Source organism: Emys orbicularis, chromosome 2, assembly GCF_028017835.1.
Source record: "Emys orbicularis isolate rEmyOrb1 chromosome 2, rEmyOrb1.hap1, whole genome shotgun sequence".
NCBI classification, from domain to species: Eukaryota; Metazoa; Chordata; order Testudines; family Emydidae; genus Emys; species Emys orbicularis.
Window position 1 is genome coordinate 5,064,237 of NC_088684.1, and position 25,196 is coordinate 5,089,432.

The window sequence follows — 25,196 nt, forward strand, 5'->3', positions numbered from 1 at the left end:
CAGGAGAACCTCACCTGGGCACACAGAATTCCCCTTCGCAAGAAGGGCAGACCCTGCTTGCTCAGCCATCGCCTCGCCCGAGCCTGCTGCAGGAGAGACCTTCGGCCCTGCCCCAGCTGATAACCTGGGGAAAGAAAGGGCCTTCACGCAGCTGGGCCCAGCAGAGGCCTGAGCTGTCAAGGGACGGGCTATGCTGCAATAATTAGATAGCGTAAAGTTGTCATTCAACAATCATGTTACTTTAATTAAACCATTCGCCCTCCCCAATAAAAAATGTTGTCTAAGCCCCCATAGTTTCCCAACCACCAGCTCTTTGGAGCTTTTAGCAAGGGCTCTGGTTTTGGCCTGGGAATTCTCATCCTTTTCTTTTTAGGCGTAAGTGAAACATGCTCATTCAGAAAGATCCCCGCCTTGTTTAATGGCAAGGGCAGAATTTTGTCCCTAGGCTCCAGAGGTATTTTAGGTCCATAGTTAGTGATGAGGGAGGAGGGTGAGGGAACTGCAGAGCCCTTCCAGAAGTCCCCAAAAGTAGGATGCAGCGGATGTCCAGCTGATGAGTTCCTCGTCAAGTGGCCAAGACGCAATGATATGAAAGTGAGACTCTAGGAAGTGAACAGGGCCAGTCCGACACATCCAGAGAATGAAATCCTATATCTGGAGAGCAAGTACTGTGTGGGCAGCATTAGTGCAAACTTCCTCACTGAAGGCTCTGCCAATATGCTTCAGCCCTTTCTGTTGAGCCAGCCAGCAAAGGCCAGTTCGATCTATCTGTCCTGCTGGCTTTTGTCTTGGACCAACACCTAAGAGGCACATTTCCCATCGGCCACCCAAGAGCTGTGAGACAACAGGGACAGATCACCTCTTGCTGTTGCATCACAATAACATGAGGACATGGTGCAGTGAGTCTGTCTTACAGCCCAGACTGGTGATAAGGTGGCAACCACCCTTCTGAACTAAGCCAAAAAGGGGATTCACCTAGCAAGCTCTTGCACTGGGTTGGGTCTCCGCAGGCCAGAGTGAATGGGTGGAAACTGATGCCATCATCCTTCCTTGACCCATGTCCTCCTTCTCTGCCCATCATTCGACCAGCCCTGTGAATTTGGCCATCGTGACCAAGGTGAGTGCCGGTCTGTGACCTGATGCCACAGACACATAGGGCTGAAACCTCCTCCCTCTGGCTGTCCACCTGTGTCTGCTGCTGCCCGGCTCTGCATACGCTAAGCGTGAGCTTCCAGAGGCAGAGCCCCGCTCGGCCCAGCCTGGTGCCGGGATGGTGGAGGGAGACGAAATCGGAGCTGCCCGGGATTGGGTTACAAGGATGGCTTTCTTTTGAGATTAATAATTCAGGATTCTCCTATGATTGGAAGATGACATCATTTCCCACCGCCCGGACACTCCCACGGCTCTGCCTGCCATCTCTCCTTTATCCACCTTCTCAGCCGCCAAACAGAATTAGAACCGGAGCTTTCAGCAGCGGTTCACCCCCTCAGCCTGTTCCTCAGAGGACCAGCCATAAATTCAGAGTAGTTCTCAGCCTGTGGGCCATAGCCCAGGCCCCAAAGCAGAGGGCAGGGGTCTCTTGAAGTCATCCATGGTGTGAGAGAAAGGTCATAAGATAGTTCCCATTTTCTCTCTCAGTGAATTTGATCAGCCACTTGTGTTCCTCCTCAGACAGGAGGAGTGGTCCACAAGCTGCTCAGTGTCTCCTGCCGAGCCACCCAGGGCCAGGGGCAAAGGATTCTGGGGCACAAGTGGGGAAAGGCTGTAAGAGACTGAATGTGAGGAGAATCCAATGAGAGCCCTATGACTTCGAGGGAGCTAAGGAGGCGAGGCCTGAACCAGAGAGGACTGGGGGCTTCCAGAAACTTCGGAGTGGTGCTAGCAATCATCGCTAGTGGGGGTGGAGAGGCTAAGAGGGAAAGAGCCGCTGGCATTGGTGTTTCCAGAAGCAATCGAGAGTCCAGGAGGAGCCCTCAGTTGTGACTCTCATTGATGGAGGAAGCCTCCAGATCCTTCCCTCCTACCAACCAGTATCACCTCGCCCCCATCTGGGCTAAGCATTGTGCAATTCGCCCTCCTCCAAGCCCGTATCTCAGCCAGGCTCCAGTAAAGCCAGGAGACCCAGGTGGGGGATTCCCAGGTCCCAGCCATGTGCCTCTACACTAACACCAACCTTCTGCCTTCGAGGGACAGAGCCAACCCCCGGAACAGGCACCATGCTTCACAATAGCACCAGCGCTGTTATCTAACCCAGGAGCAGACGCAGGCCAGGATCTCTAGCAGGAGCCACACAGATTCCCTCGCCCTCCGCCATGCCTGGCTAGACACACAGACCCTCTGCCCTGTCCCAGTGCTGCTCTCCCACCACGTGGGTCAATCCAAGCTGTCGGAGGACTCTGATGCTGGGGTGCGTTGGGAGCTCAGACGGGCGGGGTCTTGCAATGTGGGCTCAGCTGTCCCGTCAGCCCCCATGCATCAGCTGGCTTCCCTCCGAGTAGCTCCTAGTTCAGATTCTGCTGCCCTGGGGTCTCTGTGCCCCATCTCAGCTCTTCGTCCTCTCTCCAAATCTTCCCTGGGCTTGTACCCTAAACTGCTCCCCATCTGCTCATTGGCTCAAACCTTCCCAGGGCGGTCCCTGGTTAATTCTGTGCCCTCGTTTTCGGTTAGCACCCCCCCATTCCCCAGCCGATCAGGTTTGTGCAGCGTAGCGGGGAGGAAGAAAGGAAGGGAGAGGGGGAGGGGTCTCTCGACCCAGTGCCACAGAAAGGAGGCTTAATGGCATTAGCATGCGGATGGCAACGCAGTCCCGAAGCGCTTCCTACTTCCCCTGCCAGCTGAACGGAGGGGAGGGGTGCAGAACAGAACCTAGCAGCAGCCGAGCCATTACCCAGTCTCACCCTTTGAGAGCTCCCCAGAAGCTGAAGAGGAGCGACTCACAAGAGCCATCTCACCTTTCCTTGTCAGGGTCAACAAAATCCCATGGTCACTGAAGGCAGAGGCTACTGAGGGACCCAGATACCAACATGGTAGGAATACCCTGGATAGATCAATCAATCCCAGGAAATCAGCTTTTGAGCATCCCAAGGAAGAAGCCAACAACCAATGAGACCAGGCTATGTACCACACCCTGGCCAGAAACCAGATTGAAAAGATTTAGGGATTCTAAGGACTTTAGAAACAGACATCCTTGTCCAGACACCACCTTCTCACTATCTTCACCCCAAAAAGGGCACGTCAGAACCACTGCAAGAGTGAGCGAGATCACCAATCTCAAGGGGTGGTTTCTTGAGGGAGGGCCCGTTGATCACTTAAAAGAGAGATGCTGGCACCCTGCCTATGAAGAACTGAAGTTGATTGGTCTTCTGCTGCTCCTCCCTACCAGGACGAATGTATTGATTTGGACTTTGGGGAGCGAATATTTTACTACAGGGTGAAATTCACCTGTAATAATACTTTTGGTCACCAAAGTCCAAATCGATGTCCCGGCATCCTCTGAAACATCTAAGAACAAAGATTCACAGAGGTATTTAGGAGCCTAAATTCCATCACCCAGGCATTGTTCTACTGTACATTTGATTTCCCATCCAGCAAACTTGACGGCCGTCTCTTGGTCTGGGGATTTTGACATGTTAACATAAAAAGCCGCAGGCTTAGCTGTCTGATTTATCCCTCTCCTAACCTTGACTTTATTTCATGGTGACGATTCTAACTGCTAATGTTACGTTACTAGTTTAGCTGGCTGATTTATCCCCCTCACCTTGCACATTACTTCATGGTACGGGTTTTAAATGTTAATTTTAATAATAAAAATTTTACACCCCTGGTGCTTTGTGCCTGTGTGCGCTAGCGTGGGTACATTATTTCTTCGGATGGGGTTTTTAAAAGCTAATGTCATAATGCTAGTTTAATTGTCTGATTTATACGTCGTAACATTCAGCGGTTCAAGCCACGCATGGATGAAGGGAATTTTATGAGCCTGGCTGTTTGAAACCATGCAGCAAGAGCCCAGATGGGCACCAGGCACCCAACAACGTGTCACTTTCATAACAACACTTAATTCTTACACAGGACAGTGCTGTTCATCTGGAGATTTAAAAGAAGCGGGATCCTGATTTTAGAGGTGAGGAAACTGAGGCACGGTGTGAGGAAATGATTTGCCCAGGATCACACAACGGGTCCCTAGCAGAACAAGGAATAGAGCCCAGGTACCCTAATGCTCTACCCACTGGGCTATGCTGCCAACCTGAGGCACTTCGTTCAGTCTGTGTTCTTGTGCCACCTTGTGCCCGGCTTAGCTGCATTGTGCCAACACGTGTCCCCTTTTGCCAGCCTCCGGGTTTCATGGGCACATAGGAAATATCTGGGACTAGGAAAACACTTCTTGCTGCTATAAAAACTACCCATGCAAATGGTGTTGAGGGGGAATGCATAACGTTCCCCTCTTTGGTTCAGCTTCCTTGGGGGACTGAGTGAAGGTGACAGCGAGGGATAATTCTGTGGCACCTTCCATCCTGGAGGATTCAAACCCACTTTTCAAGCCATGCAAATGAACCCCATCACTCCCCACTGGAATGCAGCCACTTCTGGAGTGGAACACAGTAGTTTTCCAACAGCGCAAGGCCAGCTGGATTTCCAAGCACTCAGGAAGGTGTTGCCTTTGACCTGGGAGCAGGAGGAGAGAGCAGGAGATAGTGGCAGATCTTGGCCCAGTGGGTCTCTTTTGTTATAATGCAGAGTGTCGTACAGTGCCAGCGAGGTGGGAGGCCGGTAACTTTTGGCTGGAGTGGATTTAGAGCACATGAAAGCGAGGGACTGACAGCACTCGATTGCGCAAAGCTTAAACGTAACAAATGCTAAATGAGCTTCCCCCCACATAGCATCCAAATCCTGACGGCACTTCCTTTTATTCCAAATCATTTCTGCTGATGCAACTCCATCCTGGCCTGCAGTTCCCGCTGCTGTTCCACTCCTGCCCACCCCTTCTCCCCACCAGCTTTGCCACCACACCTCGTTCTGTGAATTCGCTGCACTTCGGATCGGAAACACCCCTGTGCTTTGCCCTCATCTGCTCTCACTCCTGGCTTGCAGTACCTTCCTGATCTCCGGTGCTCCTGGGCCTTGCCTGAGCGGAGATTCCTCACTCTCCTGCCTTTTGCAGTGGTTTTGCTGCGGGAGCCAAGATCCGGACCCCGATCTCCACAGCTGTAGCCCAAGTGCACCAACCAGCCCTGGTATTAGCAGCCCCTGATGGCTCATCTCATGGCCCCAGGGGCCTTCATTCGACTTATTTCCCCCATAACACGCGGCATGCAGCGACATGGGAAACACTTCAGCCAGATGTCACTCAGCACGTCTGTGCCGGCTGGCTTCCATCCCCCCCGCCACCGGCGCCCACAAGTGAGGAGAACAATGGCAGCACACACTGCCGAGGCATGCATGGGATGCAAGGGGGAACGAGAGGCACATGCTTGCCGAGCATCACTTGCTAACGACAAATGTGCGAGCGTGGGAACAGCACCCTTGGCACACCAGGTACATACCGAGGTTTACGAGACATGGAGGGCAGGGCAGAGGAGCCTCTCGGGACTGTCAGATGCCACTCGGGAGGCTGGGAATGGCTAGCAGAGGTGTGTGTGTGTATGGCTAGCACACCCCACAATGCAGTACAGGAGAGATGCAAAGATAGATATAGCATCCGGTAGGGCAATCCACTGTATTATATGGGAGGGCTGGACAGCCTACCAAGTCCTTTCTAGCTCTGTGCTCACTGGTGCTGGGGTAGGCAGGTATCTCTCCTTTCCTTGTCTTGTTGCTAAAGCACTCGGGGAGATGTATGAAACCTTTCCTTAGGAACAGGGAACAGATGTTCATGGAACTTCCAACATCAGCTGAACGGCAGAGGCCCAAGCCTAACAGGCCAAACTGAAACCCTGGATACAATACCTCTGAACTGACGCTAAATCAGAGCCCCATCTTACCTCTGCTTCTCCAGCACAAGGCAGCGAGTGGCTATAACTAACACTGCTGGGTAGAGTTGGGTGGCAAATATAGGATTTAGGGGGAAAATTCCCTTGCCGAATCAGGACAAAAAGTCCAAATGCTGAACATTTTTGCAAAGCAAAAATTTGAAAACAGGTTTGGTTCGGGTCATTAAAAATGTTTTTTTTTTAAATTTTGTACTTGAATTCACTTACATTTCCAAACAAAAAGCCATGTCCAAATGGGAAAACCAACATTTTTTGTTTTGAAAATGCCAAAGTGGGACGTTACCACAATTAAAAAACCAAGTCTATGTTATTTTGTGCTCGCAGCTGAGTCTATGGCACAAAAAGTGTTAGTTTCAATGAATCCGCGTTATTTAATGGAAATGTTTTGTCAAAACATTCCCAACTGGCTCTGTGCTTCACAGCTCTCTCTGCTGTGCTCAGAGCATATTGCCCTTTCATGAGCTAAAAAGGGTGATGGTCTTAAACTCATTAGCTGACCATTGACTATGGGAGACTGTTTTACTCAAAAGTCTAAAGCAGATGATGCAGATGATGAAGTACCCATCACTGGATCAACAGCTTTCTGCACTTTATAACCAGGGAATGGTCTGCCATCAGCCGGGAGAAATTCACTCCAGGTTTCCCAGCTGTGCCCAACACAGATGCTGGGCTGAGATGAGGGAGGTGCCCTTCTCTGCCTCTGCCATAGAAATGGCAACCCTATATGGTCAGTGGAAACTGGCAATCCCAGGGAGGCTTAGACCGTCACTTGTCCATCAGCGAAAAGGGCATTTCTATAGGGGACAGCACTGCACTCTTTAACTTCTCAACTGCTGCTGCCTGTGCCAGCTACCTGCTGTGCTATGCTGCATGCCAGATATGTCCAGGTAGAACATCCCTGAGATGCTACCTAGTAGATCTGACCAGGTAGAAGTGACCTTACTAAAATCAGGTACAGCCATGTACAATGCACTGTTGTCCTGCTAAACATATCAGATACATCCCCGTGGAACAGGTCTGCTGTGCCAGGAGCATGCCCCCCCTGCTCTTAGCAGGCTATCAGTGGAGGAGTGAAACCTAAGCAGGTGAATGAACAGCCCAGCACTAAAAAGGTTAAGAGGCCTAAGGCTCTCTCCCTGAGAAATATGGTCAGTAACGGTAAGGGTTGCAAGAAAGACAAAATCAAAGTCCAGTCAGACCTCCCCCCTTGTTCGGTTTTATGGGCTCTGAAATGTTGCCCATCTGGCCCCAATGTATTCTGCTCTTTTTTAATTGAAACGGACGGAGGGTATTGACTAGCTATCAAAATTCATATCTATGCAGCATTTCATTTCCAGCGGCCTCAGCACTCTGCCGCCACCTTCCCATTATTCCCCATCGTTTCGGTATCAAGGCAACTGTCACTTCGATAAATGGCCGCTAATGGCGGGCAGCGATGGTGGCAGCGGTGGGGTCATAGACAGGTGGGGAACCAAAAGCTTTCACAGCATGATTGAAAACTTCATCTGTTAAAAAAGAAGTTTTTCACGGGATTTTTTTTAAATAACTGGAAGGTTTAATTAATTGCTTGACTATTAAGACTAATATAATTTTGATGATGTAACCTATCTTTTCTGCCATTGATTTTGAGTCAGGCTTCCTTTCAAATCTTCTGCTTGGTATTTTTGGTGATGGGATGTATTGTTATTTATTCAATTGAATTTCCATTCTCTTTTCTTCATAAGCCAGAAGACCCAAAAAAGACAGAAGGAAATTAGCATTCTTGTCATTTATGCAATTGGATTTTCACTAATGCTAGTTTCTCTCTCTCTCTTTCTTTTGGCTGACATTTATGATGGATAGAAGAGAAAGAAATCCCTATGATTGTTTATTCAATTGAATTTTCACTTTCTCCTGTAGGTTGGACAGAGTAAGGTGTGGGATTTCATAATATGAAGAAAAGAAAAGCAAAAAAAAAAAATTGCTGCAAAAAAGGGTTATTTGTCCATGATGCTTACCTTACCGTAAATACTCAAAGATCAGAGGAAGCAAAACGGTGTGTCAGCGTATCGTGTCACGTACGTATCCGTGTACATAACTGTGCCCAATTTGTGAGTGCAATTGTGTCTCTCTATGTGTGGCTGTACTCGAGCGTGTCCGAGTGGTCGTCTATGCGCTGGTTGGTGTTTGTGTCACTGTGAATGTGTGTTTGGCTGTCTGTGAGGGTGTGAATGTGTTTGTGCTATGCGGTGTGTGTCTGTGTCCGTGTGTGTATGTACGTGCATTGGCACATGTATGCAAGCGTGGCTGCGTTAGTGTGTGTGAATCTGTGGATGTCGGTGTATTTGTGTGTCTGTGTGAGTGTCTCTGTGTATACTGCCATCACAAGATGTGCTTGTAGCTTGATTAGTCATCCCTGAGCTACCTTTAATCTGGCTAGCTTGGGTCCCAGAGCAGTGATGCTGAAGTTACCCTTTTCTGAGGGTCAGGCAAGGCTATATTCAGTCCCGGTCCAGGGACAGGTGTATGGCACGGATATCTTGTGACCCATCAGGCTCTTTGAAGGAGGTTTTGGGAACTGTCAGACAGAGGAAGGTCTGACAGACGGACCGGAGGGAAGGCTCAAACAGGTGGGCCTGAGGGAGGAGAGAGGTGGCACATGGTGGATAATGCCAGGAAGACTGTTCTAGTTAGAGAGGCAGCGCGGCAGGGGGCACAAAATCAAGAGTGAGAGGAGACAAAGGATCTAGAAAGGAGAGGGCATCAGGAGGTGCTTAGCGGTGGGAAAGAGAGATGTAGTATGGGAGAGATGCCATAGGGCGTTGAAGGTGTGGACAAGCAGCACGATTTTGATGTGGTGAGGCAGGACATTGCTAGAGGCATCTGAGGAAGAGATGGGAGTGTGGTTGGCCTGGCAGGAGAGGAAGACGTGTTTAGCACCAGCCGTTGGGCATCAGAGTGGAGTGGGGAGAGGTGAGAAGTGGAGAGGCCAGAGAGGAGAGGGTTATGTGGACTAGTGGATAGAACACTGGACTGGGACTCGGGACAGAGAGGTTTTATTCTTGGCTCTGCCACTGGCCTGCTGGGAGATCTTGGGCAAGTCACTTCACTGCTCTGTGCCTCAAGTTCCCCATCTGTAAAATAGGGATAATACCAACCTCCTCTGTAAAGTGTTTTCATGTCTACTAGGAAAGAGCTAGTTTTATAAATTGAGAGATGGACAAACAGATGGATTCACTAGTGTTTAACTTCCAGTTGGACATTTCAGTGGTCTCATCCTAGGGACACCTCTGAATCCCACAGCACCTCCTCCCAAGCAGCAATCCACAATGCCCACTTTGGGGACAAGCTGGCATCCTGATGGGGAATGTAAACCCACCCCCATGCGAGGGGGACAAGCGTCTTACTCACCAAGCCATGACAACGTCCTTACTGCTCAGCTGTGAAACCTCTGGGGGCATTGGGAGACTGTCCCTCTATAGGCCTTAGCGTGACTCACGCCACTTCGAATCAGTTTTCCTTCATGCACACAGCATCCAAAGCAATTCACATTAGCATTGTCCTAGAGAGCAAGCCATTCACATGGTAGAAAGAACCATCACCCACGGGTCAGGCCCATCAGGGCCCAGCAGAAGGTGCTGCTATGTAACTGCATCCAGTTCAACTCACTGTGTATCCAGACCTGCCCAATCACCATATGGGGCAAAGAGCTTGTCACTCTGGCAAAGTGGGCAGCTGTCAAGAGCTAGCGAAGGCCCTTCTTGCTGTCAGATCTGCTCTGAAAACAATCTCCAATGGTTCCCAGACTTGACTCACCAAGATCTACCAACGCCTCCTCGCTGCTCAAATCAATCATTTCTGAATTTCCCTTGGCATCAGTCACAACGATAAAAATCATAGTTTACACGTAGATAGAGTTACTGCAAAGGTGTGGAGCGCTTGGGTCCAATGTGTACCAGCCAGCATCACTACATAGTGATGTGGAGCAGCTGCTCTTTGGTATACAGCAAGGGGACCTTTTGATAATGGTTTCCAGCTCTAATATATATCCAATTGGAGGGTGCAGGGTGCATCATGTGAAGTCAGTAAGATCACGGGGGAACGGCCCAATAGCCAGTGCGATTCTGCAATGGCTGTGAATCTTTTCTCTTGCATACAGAGGTTATAAAGCAGCCCTGGTCCGGAATCCTAGGTGCAAACTTGGAACTGAGAACTGCACACAGGTGGAAACTAGAATAAAGTTCAAAGACGGAGGTTCAAAGCTGTATGTGTGTCAGAGGTCAGGGCCACCATAGCCTTCTATACGGGGGAATTTGTTACAACTGGACAAAAGCTGGTGCATGCCAAGGCAAAGAGCTTGCAAATATGTCAGATCCAGGCCCTGTGAGACATGTGCACTACTGTGAGCAAAGCCCAAACTGACAGCACCTTTCCTCCCAAAGCGCTTTAGAAATTAGAGACTGGAGACACTTCACCCACTGCTGAAATGCAGCTGGGTCTGGGGTGGGGCTGGCATCTGCTGAGCAGGGCAGTGAAACAGTGTGCAAGAGTTTAGGATGGGAAATGAAGAAGAATGTGGCATCAGACTGAAAGTATAACGGGGGGAGTTTCAGAAGGCAGCAGGTAATTAGTGAAACTGGCGTTTGGTTAGAGCCATTCTGTGGACGTTCCCTCTTCTTGCTAAAAATGTGGTGGGATTTTAGTGACCACCAAGGTCAGGGCTTTGGCTTAATATCTCTTCTGAAAGAAAGCGACCCTAGCACTCCACCCGGGCCAACCAACACACGAACCTGGATGGATGGATATTGACTCGGAGCGGAGAGTACCCACCCCATTCGCTGCAGTACAACACCCCTTAGCAACATGCTGGGGCTCTAGGGTCAGTACTGAAGCACGGGGACAAGCGTCACCTACAGAGTCAATAAACCCTGTATTCCTGAAACACCGGAGTTTTTCTTGGCAGTCCCCTTCCATCTTTGCTTAGCTTAGGAGAGCCGATGCGATCACAACCCAGGTGAGATGGCAGCAGGCAAACAGATACACTGGTTACATTGCACTTTCCGACGCCTTTGCAATTGGACTTTATCATCAGGGAAGTGACGTGCTTTAAAGAACTCGTCAGCGGCTAACGCCCACCTGAGATGTTCAGGGTGTCCTCACTACTGCGTTTTCCTCTCTCCCCGCCCCGTGCTGAGCCCCGCTCTCTCCCGACATTCCCTGCTTGGAGCAGCCAAGCTGGATAAGAGGCGAAGAAATCTGATTTGGCTCCAGCCCTCCAGAGTCCTGCTGGAGGCTAAGTGAGGTTAATCACTGAACACGCCAGCAAGGTATTGAGGGAAGAGGGAGGGAGGAAAAAACTCCAGCACTGATCCAATAATGATAAATGACTGGAGACGGGGTATCTGATTTCTTCTCTCTGGTGGTCTCCAGAATAACAGCTTCCAGGCCTATGGGTTAACCGTTCATTAAAGGAAAACACCACTGATTATCTCTCAAATCTTAAAGAGTTTGCTAGATAAAGATACGCTATATAATAACATGCAGTGGGCCAGATCCTCAGCTCTTGAAAATCGGCATTGCTCCATTGAAGCCAACAGAGCTACGCAGCTTTACAGCAGGTGAGGGTCTGGTAAATACGTACAACCCATATACACCACATCCTTAGAAACACAAAGCCAACAAAACGTAAGGGTTTATGGGGCGTCGTACCATGGGCATGGCCCGATAGCTAAATGGGTCTTACAAAGCTTTGCCCACGATTCAGGTGTGCTGTGCTATGTTATGTTTCTACCGATTGAAACCATTTGGTGAATCACGATGGAGTTGAGGGTTGCTGGCAAAAATCCTAAATGGAGTAAGTTTTGCATGGTTAAGAAACTTGGAAACAGTTATAGAACAGGACAGTTGGTCAGAATACCCTTTTTCCTCATGAGAAACGGGGTTCGGGGGAATCTTCATTGGAAATATTTTGGTTGAATGACTTCTGTTTTCTGATGGGACGTTTCAAATTGATTCAAAACTGAACATTTTTTGTTTCAAACTAGCGTTCTGAAAGCAATTGGCAGCGGGTGCTTGGCTTCGGCTTCAAGTCTCATTTTGTTTCAGTTTTTCTAAAGAGCAAAACAACATTTGAAGTCTAACCTACATGAAAATCCTTATTTCGTATCAACATTTCAACCCAAAATGGCCTTTTCGTTTGGCTCCCTTTACCCTGGAAAGCCAGAACGACATCACAAGACAAAACAAAATGAAAATGTTGATTCAAAACCAACGGCTGCATTTCAACATTTCCCAGCTGAAACAAAATTTCTCATCAGAACTGACATTTTCCTTATGACGTGGGAACATTTTCCACCGTAGGAATTTTGACCAGCTCGACAGACAAGCCAGAGCAGAGAGTAGCACTAGATGGCGGGGGAACAGAGAGACACCAGAGCGGCAAGGGAATTTGCATTTGGTTTGGTGTTAGGGATGGAGGACTGGAAAGGACCTTCTGGGTAGAGCTGGGCGAACAATTGATTTTTCGGTTCAGCAAGCAAACCAAAAAAATCAGGGAGAATATTCAGTTCTGAAATAAGAACATAAGAACGGCTGTACTAGGTCAGACCAAAGGTCCATCCAGCCCAGTATCCTGTCTGCCGACAGTGGCCGGTGCCAGGTGCCCCAGAGAGAGTGAACCTAACAGGTAATGATCAAGTGATCTCTCTCCTGCCATCCATCTCCACCATCTGACAAACAGAGGCTAGGGACACCATTCCTTACCCATCCTGGCTAATAGCCATTAATGGACTTAACCTCCATGAATGTATCCAGTTCTCTTTTAAACCCTGTTATAGTCCTAGCCTTCACAATCTCCTCAGGCAAGGAGTTCCACAAGTTGACTGTGCGCTTAGTCTCCTCTTTTCCAAGCTGAAAAATCCTCACATCTTTAATCTCTCCTTCTATGGGACCCGTTCCAAACCCCTAATCATTTTAGTTGCCCTTCTCTGAACCTTTTCTAATGTTTGGAATCTGCTGACAAATGGGGCCCAGAGGAGGATGGGGAGATAAAGAAAGACAGACTTGGCCTCCCTTCTTCCCCTTCCCTTTAGCTCACTGGTTGGCGCACTTGCCTGGGATGTGGAAAACCCAGGTTTGAATCAGGGGCCTGAATTTAGATCTTCTCCTCTCTCACACGGTCCTAGATGAGTGCTCTAATCACTAGGCTACTCTGGGATTGAGCATGCTCAGTCTCTCCTGTTCAAGCTCTTTCACTTTGTATAAATACTTAAATATCCATTGGGCCAAAGAGAGAGAGAACAACGCTCTAGCCAGATGATTAAGGCACTCCTCCGGGAGGTAGCAGATTTGGATTCAAATCCCTCTTCCGAATCAGACGAGAGAAGATTTCAATCCTGTTATGGGGTAAGCAGGTCCCCCATTTCAATTGACAAAGATGGCAGTAAAAGGAGTGCCAGCATTTTTGCCATCTCTGCATTAAGATAGATGCATGCGATGGAATTCAGGCCAGCCAGGCAGGACAGGAATCAGCATCCATCAGCAGTAAATACCAGCAGGATTGAAAGAACAGGCAGAGATTAGCAGAGAAAGTATGTCCGCGAATTGCACACTCCGAATGTCATTTCACTAGCAGCCACAGATAAGCCAGCCTGGTCCCCACTACAATCATGATCCGCAGGGTTTGGATGCTGCCCAGACTGTATTGCGGGTGAGAAAGACACATAAAATGCATAATAAACTAATGCGCTCAGGCAGGGGCAGCACAGTCGCACTCCCCCGCCAGGCCCTTCCAGCCCAGCCCCAGCCAGGATCTATCCTCCCTGTCCCCAGCTCCTGGGATATTATCACAAGTCGCAGAATCTTGGGTGGTTTCCATAAAGCCCCAGCTCCTGGAGTCATGGGATTACACGAGAGAATCTCAGCTTTCATTTCAACCACAGCAGCTAAGTTTCTAGCCCTCGTGGTTGTGGAGGAAAGCTTGAAAATGTGACCACAGCGGCTCAACAACCTGAAGGCGTATACAGAGAATCCAATGGACATTCATTTTTAAAAGTCCCATGATTTTTTTAGCCAACCTCGTGACGTTTGCTCACTTGGCGCTGGCTATGCTGCTGGGCAGTCAAAGCCACGCTGAATCTGACCTACACACGAGGACTATGTCTCCACTACATGCCTGGGGTGTGATTCCTCTGCACGTACACACACTATCTTGATTAGCAGCACAGCAGGGGGGGCAGCTTAGCCCTGCCAAGTTTGTACCCACCAGTTTCAGGCAGGTTTCTACTTGGCACGGCTAGGCTGTGACTCCCGCTCCTGTTATGGGGGCTACGCTGCTATCTATACTTGTGCTAGCTCAATGAGACTAGTGCAAGCACGTGTACACAGGCAGGGGGATCACACCCAAAGCTCATAGTGTAAAGCTAGCCACGGACTATCTAAGGTACTTATCTGCCCCCCCCTCCACAGGATCTGAGCACCTCACAATCTTTATCCTCATAGCACCCTTGTGAGGCAGGGCAGTGCTATCATCACCGAGGAAGAACTGTGGCCCAGAGAGGCGAAGTGACTTGCCCAAGGCCCCACAGAAAGTCTGTGGCAGAGCAGGGAATTGACCCCCCCCCCACATCTCCAGCGTGACAGGGTAGCTCCTAGAGACTGAACCACCCTTCCTCAGATAATCACGTGCTGCACTGAAAACACATTCTGCAGGTCGGATGGGGACTGTACAACTTATCTTCACCACCCAGCCTAGTATGGGCCAGGAGTCCACCTTGTTCAACTGGGAATCTCAAACAGGAACAATAATTTCCTTCTCTTCTTTAAATCATTCTTGCCCTGCTTCTGCTAGTGGGAAAGGCATAACGCACCAGATATCTGACAAAGCCCCAGCCTGGCCGTAGCTAAACTACAGGAAATCAGCCTTGTTAAAGCGAAACTACTGCGTATAAAAGCATGCAGCAAACCAGCCTCAGCGGAGGAAATTCACTGAGATCCAGTGATTGGGGAACCTCAGGAGGTGTGGATGTGGATCTGAAGGCTAGGGTGCTTTTCTGGACTATCTGAAGGTACGGAGCCCTTTGTCCCCACACAGTCTCTCCCCTGCCTTCCCCCCCAAGATACAGTCCTGGAAACTTCAAATCCCACCTCACCCTGCCTTGCCAGGGAGTTCGGGTAAGGGTACGTCTACACTTACCTCCGGGTCCGACGGCAGGCAATCGATGTTCTGGGATCGATCCCGGAAGTGCTCGCCGTCGACGCCGGTACTCCAGCTCGGCGAGAGGAGTACGCGGCATCGACGGGGGAGCCTGCCTGCCGCGTCTGGACCCGCGGTAAGTTCGGACTAAGGTACTTCGAATTCAGCTACGTTATTAACATAGCTGAATTTGCGTACCTTAGTCCGAAGTGGGGGGGTTAGTGTGACACAGAATTCCTGCAGGACAGGTGAGATTTTCAGGAATGTAGGGTGATCAGATTTTCAAAGTGAAATACTGGGAACTCTGTCATGGAGATGAAGGGGATACACAGACAACTTGTCAACTGTTTGAAATGGGCCATCCTGATTATCACTACAAAAGTTTTTTTTCTCCTGCTGATAATAGCCCACCATAAACGATTAGTCTCATTAGAGTTGGTATGGCAACCCCCATTTTTTCATGTTCTCTGTATATATATTGTGACAGACCCAGACCAGTGGGGTACAGGAGTCTGGTAGAGGGCAAATATACTGGTCACTGGATGAGTAGTTTTCTGTTCCCTGAGTGACCAGAGCAGGGGCTGCACTAGAGTAATCAGGAACCTGCTAGAACCAGTTAAGGCAGGCAGGCTAATTAGGACACCTGGAGCCAATTAAGAAGAAGCTTCTAGAATCAATTAAGGCAGGCTAATCAGGGCACCTGGGTTTTAAAAAGGAGCTCACTTCAGTTTGTGGGGGGAGTGTGAGGAGCTGAGAGCAAGAGGCGCAAGGAGCTGAGAGTGAGAGGGTGTGCTGCTGGAGGACTGAGGAGCACAAGCGTTATCAGACACCAGGAGGAAGGTCCTGTGGTGAGAATAAGGAAGGTGTTTGGAGGAGGCCATGGGGAAGTAGCCCAGGGAGTTGTAGCTGTCATGCAGCTGTTACAGGAGGCACTATAGACAGCTGCAGTCCACAGGGCCCTGGGCTGGAACCTGGAGTAGAGGGTGGGCCCGGGTTCCCCCCAAACCTCCCAATTGACCTAGACTGTGGGTTCTCCCAGAGGGGAAGGTCTCTGGGCTGTTCCCCAACCCACATGGTGAATCTCTGAGGCAAGAAAATCCGCCAATAAGCGCAGGACCCACCAAGATAGAGGAGGAACTTTGTCACAATATATATATCTTCCTACTGTATTTTCCACTGCATGCATCTGATGAAGTGGGTTTAGCCCACAAAAGCTTATGCTCAAATAAATTTGTTAGTCTCTAAGGTGCCACAAGGACTCCTCATTCTTTTTGCTGATACAGACTAACACGGCTACCTCTCTGAAACAGACAATAGGGCTTTTTGTGGGGCAAAGACATCAAAGGCTGCCCACTCCTCCTTCTCAGCTAAACAACTTCCCTCCCTCTCCTTCCCCACCAACCTGGGGGGCAGTTTGTATGTGCGGGAATACACTGACTCAATGGCTCAGGCAGAAGGGAAGATGCTTTCAGAATAGTTTGCTGGTCATATTAACAGTTTACCTCAGTGCTTCTCGACCAGGGGTTATGTGTACCCCTGGGGGTACGCAGAGGTCTTCCATGGGGTGCATCAACTCATCTAGATTTATGCCTAGCTTTACAACAGGCTACATAGAAAGCACTAGCAAAGTCAGTACAAACTACAATTTTATACCGACAATGACTTGTTTATACTGCTTTATATACTATACACTGAAATGGAGGTACAATATTTATATTCCAATTGATTTATTTTATAATTGCATGGTAAAAAGGAGAAAGTAAAGCCATTTTTCAGTACAAGTGGGCTGTGACACGTTTCTATTTCTATGTCTGATTTTGTAAGCAAGTCGTTTTTAAGTGAGATGTAACTTAGGGGTACGCAAGACAAAGCAGACTCCTGAAAGGGGGGCAGTAGTCTGGAAAGGATGAGAGCCACTGGTTTACCTGACCGCTGGCTCCTTCAGGCAGCTGCAGGGGTTCCCCCAAATTCTGTCCCAGGTGCAGAATCCTGATCTGCAGGAGAACAGACCCTGAGAATGAGGACAAGACATTAATATCATGTGCCTTTTACCACACAGCCAACCCGAGCTGGAAGCAGGGCCGGCTCCAGGCACCAGCTCAGCAAGCAGGTGCTTGGGGCGGCCAAGGGGAAGGGGCGGCACGTCGGGCTCTTCGGCGGCAATTCGGCGGCGGGTGCCTTGGTCCCTCTCGGAGAGGAAGGACTTGCCGCTGAAGAAGAAAGCGGCGCGGTGGAGCTGCCCCCGATCACGGCTTTTTTTTTTTTTTTTTTTCCTGCCACTTGGGGCGGCAAAAACCCTGGAGCCGGCCCTGGCTGGAAGCAGCCTCAACAGGGACTTGTGAGAGATTCTCCTCCTCCGTCACTCCCACCTGGTGTTGCCTCCTTCTTACAGGAGAAATCAGGAGCCTCCAGTGTTTCTGGCAGTTGGAAAGCCCACTCCCTACTCCAGTGTTCCCATGGGGGCCGCCAGGCATAGCCAGTGCTTTTCAGTGAAGGATGGGCCTAAATACCCTTAATCTTCACCCCGTTGCCCAGCCAGCTCATGGAGATCTCCATTCGAGTCACACCCCATGGAAGCACTTGCAAAAGGCTGGTACAGAATCCCAAAGGCACAAGGTCCTGGAAAAATATCAGGGACAGCCTATTTTTTCGGGCTGATTCACAGCGAGATCACAAGATGCAACCACCCTCTCCGAACAAACATGTCAAGATGGCTCCTGCTGACCCTCCTGGAGATCTGAGGAAGGCTCAGCCAATCAGGGAATGGGAAGATATACCAGGTGACTTAAGTCTTTGTCTTCCAACAGGTGCCCAGTCCTGCCTGGAAAATGGGAATTCACAACGCTGTGTGGAAAGCGGCCTCTGTATTTTCATGGAAGCTGAGACCGTGAAATGAAATATTTCTCCACAAATGCCATCATGGATGGAAACTCTGCTGATGTGGAACCCAGTGAGTTCACAGACACCCCATATTTCACATAGGAGTGTCCCAAAATCTCTTGGGGGGGGGAGGAAGGAACCGATGGGGTTCATCAGACATATGAAACATCCAAAACCGTCCTTTGTTTTTTCTGGAACTTGGCATCTGTGTACAGGCTGGTGATGGATTCCCTGAACTGGGTGATGAGGTCTCCCCACATTCTTGTGGTGGTTCCCACCGCAGCCTGCCTCTCAATGGGAAGCTCTGTAAAACCCAGGGTCAGATCCTCAACGGGTGCAAAACAGCGCAGCTCCACTGCAGTCCATTGCTGATTTACACCCGCTAACTGAGGAGCTGGGCCAGAGATGTAATGCTGGTAAGTGAAGTGCAGCTAATTCCATCAACACACAAAACCAGGAATAGCTTATTAAGTCCACCAACACTGCTATTCATCAGCCACCCCGTGGCCATCTCAGGAGAAAGGCCAAGCAATGCTTGGGCCACAGAGACTGAACTTCCTTCTTGCTCCTGGAGCTGAGAGTACAGGGTCCTATTGGTAAGGAGATTGCATTGCTGTCCCATGGACTGTCCCTGTTTGGTGCATAGAGAGAGGTCTTCACTCTTCAGAGCTGTCGATGACCTCCTGAACTGCTCTCATCCTTGTTTGTTCATTTGCTGCCCCCCATTCTCAGTTAACTTCTGGGTTTTGTAGCCTCTGCCTTATTTGAGGGGTGAGCCTTTCATTGCTTTGCTGGGCTCCGCCCACCATCCCAAAATTTAAATGGGTTGCTACCTCTCACCAACACTAAATTCACTCCAAATAAAGCACACTAAAACCAACCCCGATACCCTCTACACCCTACACAGCCAACAAATATTCTATAGTAACAGCCCCAAACTCTACAGCATATAGCAATCTTGTGGCAGTATTTGGGGTTGTTACTCTAGAAATGCACTACAGAGAGCTGGTCAAAAAAACCTGACACAACAGTTTTCTGTCGAAAATGCATGTTTGTTGCAATTGAAACATTTTGCGAGAACGTGTCCATTTCAATGACGTTTCTGACAGAACAATGTTGAAACAAACCATTTTGACTTTCTCGTTTCATTTCCTTAATGTTTCATTTTGACTTTATCATTTCATTCCATTTTGGCTTGTATTTTATATTATAATAGTAATTTGAATATTGTAGTTAAATATATATTATATATGATATTCAGCTTCTTATAATATTTCAGCATTGTCTAAATAAGACATTTATTGAAAGGAAATATTTTAACATCAAAACAAAACAATCTGACATCAAAAATCTACACCAGCAGCACTATCACAGGACCTAACCAGATCAGCTACAACATCACCGGCTCATTCACCTGCACGTCCACCAATGTTAGCAGAGGGGCATTGCTGGCACATGATGGCATATATAACCAGACTAACACGGCTACCCCTCTGATACTTGACACCATGCAAGGCACTGCATTTAGCCGTATGGAATGGAAATCTATCAACCTCATGAAGAAACTTGCACAAATACAGACAGATATCATCTTCCTTTCCAAATGCAAACGGATAGACATCATACCAAATGGACTGAAGGTGAAAAATCCATTGCTATCTACATACTGCACAGACCACAGTGAGAGATTATGCCATACACTATCAAAGAAACTGAGGAACCACCTGATCAGCATCCTATACAGCAAACAGATAAACATCAAGAAAGAGCTCTCCAACCTGGAGACTTTCATAAATAACCAACCCTCCACACAAATGGACTTTACTAAAATAAGACAGGAGATCTACATTACACACTTCACCTCTCTACAAAGGAAAAAGGACCGTAAACTGTCTAAAATCCTACCTGGCACATGGGGCCACAACAGGGGTACCCCTAACTCACCCAGCAATATCGTCAATTTATCCAGCTACACACTCAACCCAGCAGAAGAGTCTGTCCTATCTCGGGGACTCTCTTTTTGCCCCAGCACCCCCACGAACATGATACAGTTCTGCGGTGATCTGGAAGCCTACTTTCGCCGCCTCCGACTCAAAGAATACTTTCAAGATAACACTGAACAGCGCACTGATACACAGCTACCCTCCCACCAACAACACAGGAAGAAGAACTCCACATGGACTCCTCCTGAGGGTCGAAATGACAGTCTGGACCTATACATAGAATGCTTCCGCCGACGTGCACAGGCAGAAATTGTGGAAAAACAACATCGCTTGCCTCATAACCTAAGTCGTGCAGAACGCAATGCCATCCACAGCCTCAGAAACCACCCTGACATTATCATCAAAGAGGCTGATAAAGGAGGTGCTGTTGTCATCATGAACAGGTCTGACTACCAGAAGGAGGCTGCCAGACAACTCTCCAATACCAAATTCTACAGGCCACTTTCCTCAGATCCCACTGAGGAATACACTAAGAAACTGCACCATCTACTCAGGACACTCCCTACACTAACACAGGAACAAATCAACATACCCTTAGAGCCCCGACCGGGGTTATTCTATCTACTACCCAAGATCCACAAACCTGGAAATCCTGGACGCCCCATCATCTCGGGCATTGGCACTCTCACTGAAGGACTGTCTGGATATGTGGACTCCCTACTCAGACCCTACGCCACCAGCACTCCCAGCTATCTCCGTGACACCACAGATTTCCTGAGAAAACTACAATGCATTGGTGACCTCCCAGAAAACACCATCCTAGCCACCATGGATGTAGAGGCTCTCTACACAAACATCCCACACACAGATGGAATACAAGCTGTCAGGAACAGTATCCCTGATGATGACACAGCACAACTTATTGCTGAGCTCTGTGACTTTATCCTCACGCACAATTATTTCAAATTTGGTGACAATATATACCTCCAGACCAGTGGCACCGCTATGGGCACCCGCATGGCCCCACAATATGCCAACATCTTTATGGCTGACCTGGAACAACGCTTCCTCAGCTCTCGTCCACTCACGCCCCTTCTCTACCTACGCTACATTGATGACATCTTCATCATCTGGACCCATGGGAAGGAGACCCTGGAAGAATTCCACCATGATTTCAACAGCTTCCACCCCACCATCAACCTCAGCCTGGACCAATCTACACGGGAGGTCCACTTCCTGGACACCACAGTACAAATAAGCAATGGCCACGTTAACACCACCCTATACCGAAAACCCACCGACCGCTATGCCTACCTTCATGCCTCCAGCTTCCACCCCGGACACACCACACGATCCATCGTCTACAGCCAAGCACTGAGGTACAACCGCATCTGCTCCAACCCCTCAGACAGAGACCAACACCTACAAGATCTTCACCAAGCATTCTCAAAACTACGATACCCACACAAGGAAATAAAGGAACAAATCAACAGAGCCAGACGTGTACCCAGAAGCCTCCTGCTACAAGACAGGCCCAAAGAAGAAACCAACAGAACTCCACTGGCCATCACCTACAGCCCTCAGCTTAAACCTCTCCAACGCATCATCAGTGATCTACAACCCATCCTGGACAATGATCCCTCACTTTCACAGACCTTGGGAGGCAGGCCAGTCCTCGCCCACAGACAACCCGCCAACCTTAAGCATATTCTCACCAGCAACCATGCACCGCACCATAACAACTCTAACTCAGGAACCAACCCATGCAACAAACCTCGATGCCAACTCTGCCCACATATCTACACCAGCAGCACTATCACAGGACCTAACCAGATCAGCTACAACATCACCGGCTCATTCACCTGCACGTCCACCAATGTTATATATGCCATCATGTGCCAGCAATGCCCCTCTGCTATGTACATTGGCCAAACTGGACAGTCACTACGCAAGAGGATAAATGGACACAAGTCAGATATCAGGAATGGCAATATACAAAAACCTGTAGGAGAACACTTCAACCTCCCTGGCCACACAATAGCAGATGTTAAGGTAGCCATCTTACAGCAAAAAAACTTCAGGACCAGACTCCAAAGAGAAACTGCTGAGCTCCAGTTCATTTGCAAATTTGACACCATCAGATCAGGATTAAACAAAGACTGTGAATGGCTATCCAACTACAGAAGCAGTTTCTCCTCCCTTGGTGTTCACACCTCTACTGCTAGCAGAGCACCTCACCCTCCCTGATTGAACTAACCTCGTTATCTCCATACTGATTTATACCTGCCTCTGGAGATTTCCATTACTTGCATCTGAAGAAGTGAGGTTCTTACCCACGAAAGCTTATGCTCCCAATACTTCTGTTAGTCTTAAAGGTGCCACAGGACCCTCTGTTGCTTTTGACATCAAAATGAAAGTTTTCAATGTTCCCAAATCAAAAATCTTTGGGAATTTCCATTTGTGAGAAAGTTCACCTTTTTGTTCCGCTTCAGAAGGAAAACAAATAATGGGCTAGCAGAATTCACCCCAGGATGGAAATTCCATTTTCCAGCCAGCTTGTGCTATACATTTAGTGATGCTTGGCTAACGGGCACCTCTGAGATACCTTCTCAAAGCAACCACTTCGCAATAACCCCAGGTTCCTGGGCAGATTTGCTCAATCTTGAGTTAAAGACCTACTTCTACTACACAAATGATTTTTTCCAAAGTCTCGTGAGACATGTTTCACTCCGTGTGTGGATGTGTAAAGGCATGATTATTCTCTTGCAGTGTGCATTAAAAGAGATTCCACTGAAGCCAACAGAGTTAAACTGATATAAAAGGAGAATCAGGTCCTATTTTACAAATAACTATATACTATAGTTATTATTATAATTATTTCTTTTTTTAAATGGAGATATCCTATCTTCTAGACCTGGAAGAGACTTTGAAAGGTCACCGAGTCCAGCCCCCTGCCTTCACTAGCAGGACCAAGTACTGATTTTACCCCAGATCCCTAGGTGGTCCCCTCAAGGATTGAACTCATAACCCTGGGTTTAGCAGGCCAATGCTCAAACCACTGAGCTATCCCTCCCCTAATTAATTAATTAATTAATTAATATATGTACTGTATCTGCTTAGCACTGACAACCTTCTCTGTACAGTACATAAAGAGAGTCCCTTCTCTGAAGGGCTAACATTCAAAGACCCCATTCTTACAAACACTTAAGCCTGTGTGTAACTTTGATTGCGAGAATAACTCTATTGAACTCGATGGAACTGATCGCATGAGTAAAGTTATGTTTGCAAGATCGGAGTGTAGCGACAGATTCATCGAATGCTGGAGTCAGTGAAAACTCCAGAACTGAGAATGACTTAGTGACGAGTTTTTAAAAAAAATAATAAACTCATTCTTGCAGGCGTTTCTTGCATTATTATACAAAATACGGGCCAGCTCTTCAGCTGGTGGATATTGTCATAGAAGCTCCATTAAAGCCAATGGAGTGATAGCGATCTAACCTCGGCTGAGGATCTAGAATGTCTGTGATATAATATACTTTACATTTTCATTTGGTGTGCAACTAGCTATTTTTTTTACATACACAATACTACACACACACACACAACTATACATTTACACTAAAGTGCCCATTACATTGCTCTGGCAGCACAGAGGGGCTTCCAAGTGAGTGCAATTGTAATGTACACTGCTGGAGCACTGGGAGCAGTGTGAAGGGACCTTGCTGTGAATGAGTATCGGCCAAGTGGGTCTGTAAAATGCGACCAAAGCAGAATTCTCCATTCACTTACACGGCGGTAGCATTTTACAGTCACTTTGCACAGCTGTAAATGACTGCACAAAGCATACATAAGGCCGGGGAGACTCAGGGTCGGAATAGACACAGCACACGCATATCTCTCCATCTAGATCTAGGGCGTGATTCTGATCTCAGTTACTCCACTGCAAACAGGAGTAAATCCACTGAGTGTTACAGCGGTTTAAATGAGATCAGAAACAAGCCAATATACTGTACCCCACCCGCCCGTCTAGCTCCAGTCGGCATATGCCTAGAGATGTATACGAGGGAGCCAGAGTTTTAAATCACAGTTTACATCATGTCAGGCCTGTGTATTATATGCTGAGACTTCACAGCATTTCTGCCTGGTATAAAAAAGACATTATCCCTTTAAGATTCAAACTCCCTAATAAGTTTCATTTAAGGGAGCGAGCCAGCCGCAGGAGCTTTTACACAGATGTCCGCAGTCCCGGCTTCTCCATCCAGCCCAGCGTCCCTGTTGATGCTCTGATCAATTACTCATCAAATCTTAATGTGCGCTTTAACTCAAGTGTGGCATCTTAATCAGAGCGATGACTGCGGTGTGTCAGGCCCATCGACTCAGCGAGGCTCGGACAAATGAGCCCATCGACTGGCTGGCAGTGGAGGGAGTTCTCCCCGGCCTGGCCTGGTGTCAGGACGCCTTCTAGTGGTTGCAGGGGAAGAGGACGTACACACATGCATTCAGCAGAGGGGCTTTTTTTAAAAATAAAATAAAAAGCTCCTTTAGATTCAGAGTGTCTGGGGCTGTGTGGTGGCCGGGGGCAGGCTGGTTTCAGGGCTTCCTGTTCAAAGCCTGGCACCCAGGTCGCACAAGTGAAATGAGTTTGATGGGTCTCATTCTGGATGGCGATTTGCCAACCTCACCAAAACACCCAAGAGGTGAGAGTTGAGGGGAGGCTCCGGGACAGCAGGGGGCTGTGAGCTGCAGGGGCGGATTAAGATGCATCAGTAGGAGTGAGTGGAGATTCTAGGATTAGATTAGCAGGGGGTACTACAGGTCAAGACTGAGGCTACGTCTACACTACCCGCCTGAATCGGTGGGTAGAAATCAATCTCTCGGGGATCGAATTATCGCGTCTCGTCGGGACGCGACAATCGATCCCCGAATCGACGCTTGTACTCCACCAGCGGAGGTAGGAGTAAGCGCCATCGATGGGGGAGCCGCGGAGGTCGATTTGCCGCCGTCCTCACAGCGGGGTAAGTCAGCTCCGATACGTCGAATTCAGCTACGCTATTTGCGTAGCTGAATTTGCGTATCTTAAATCGCCCCCCCCCCCCGTAGTGAGGACGTAGCCTTAAAAGCACTGGCAGGACTGTGTGGGAGCTCAGGCCTGAAACAGCATCGGGGAGGCTGCGAGCCAAGATTCACTGGCAGCGCAGTGTTTCTTTAAGGAGG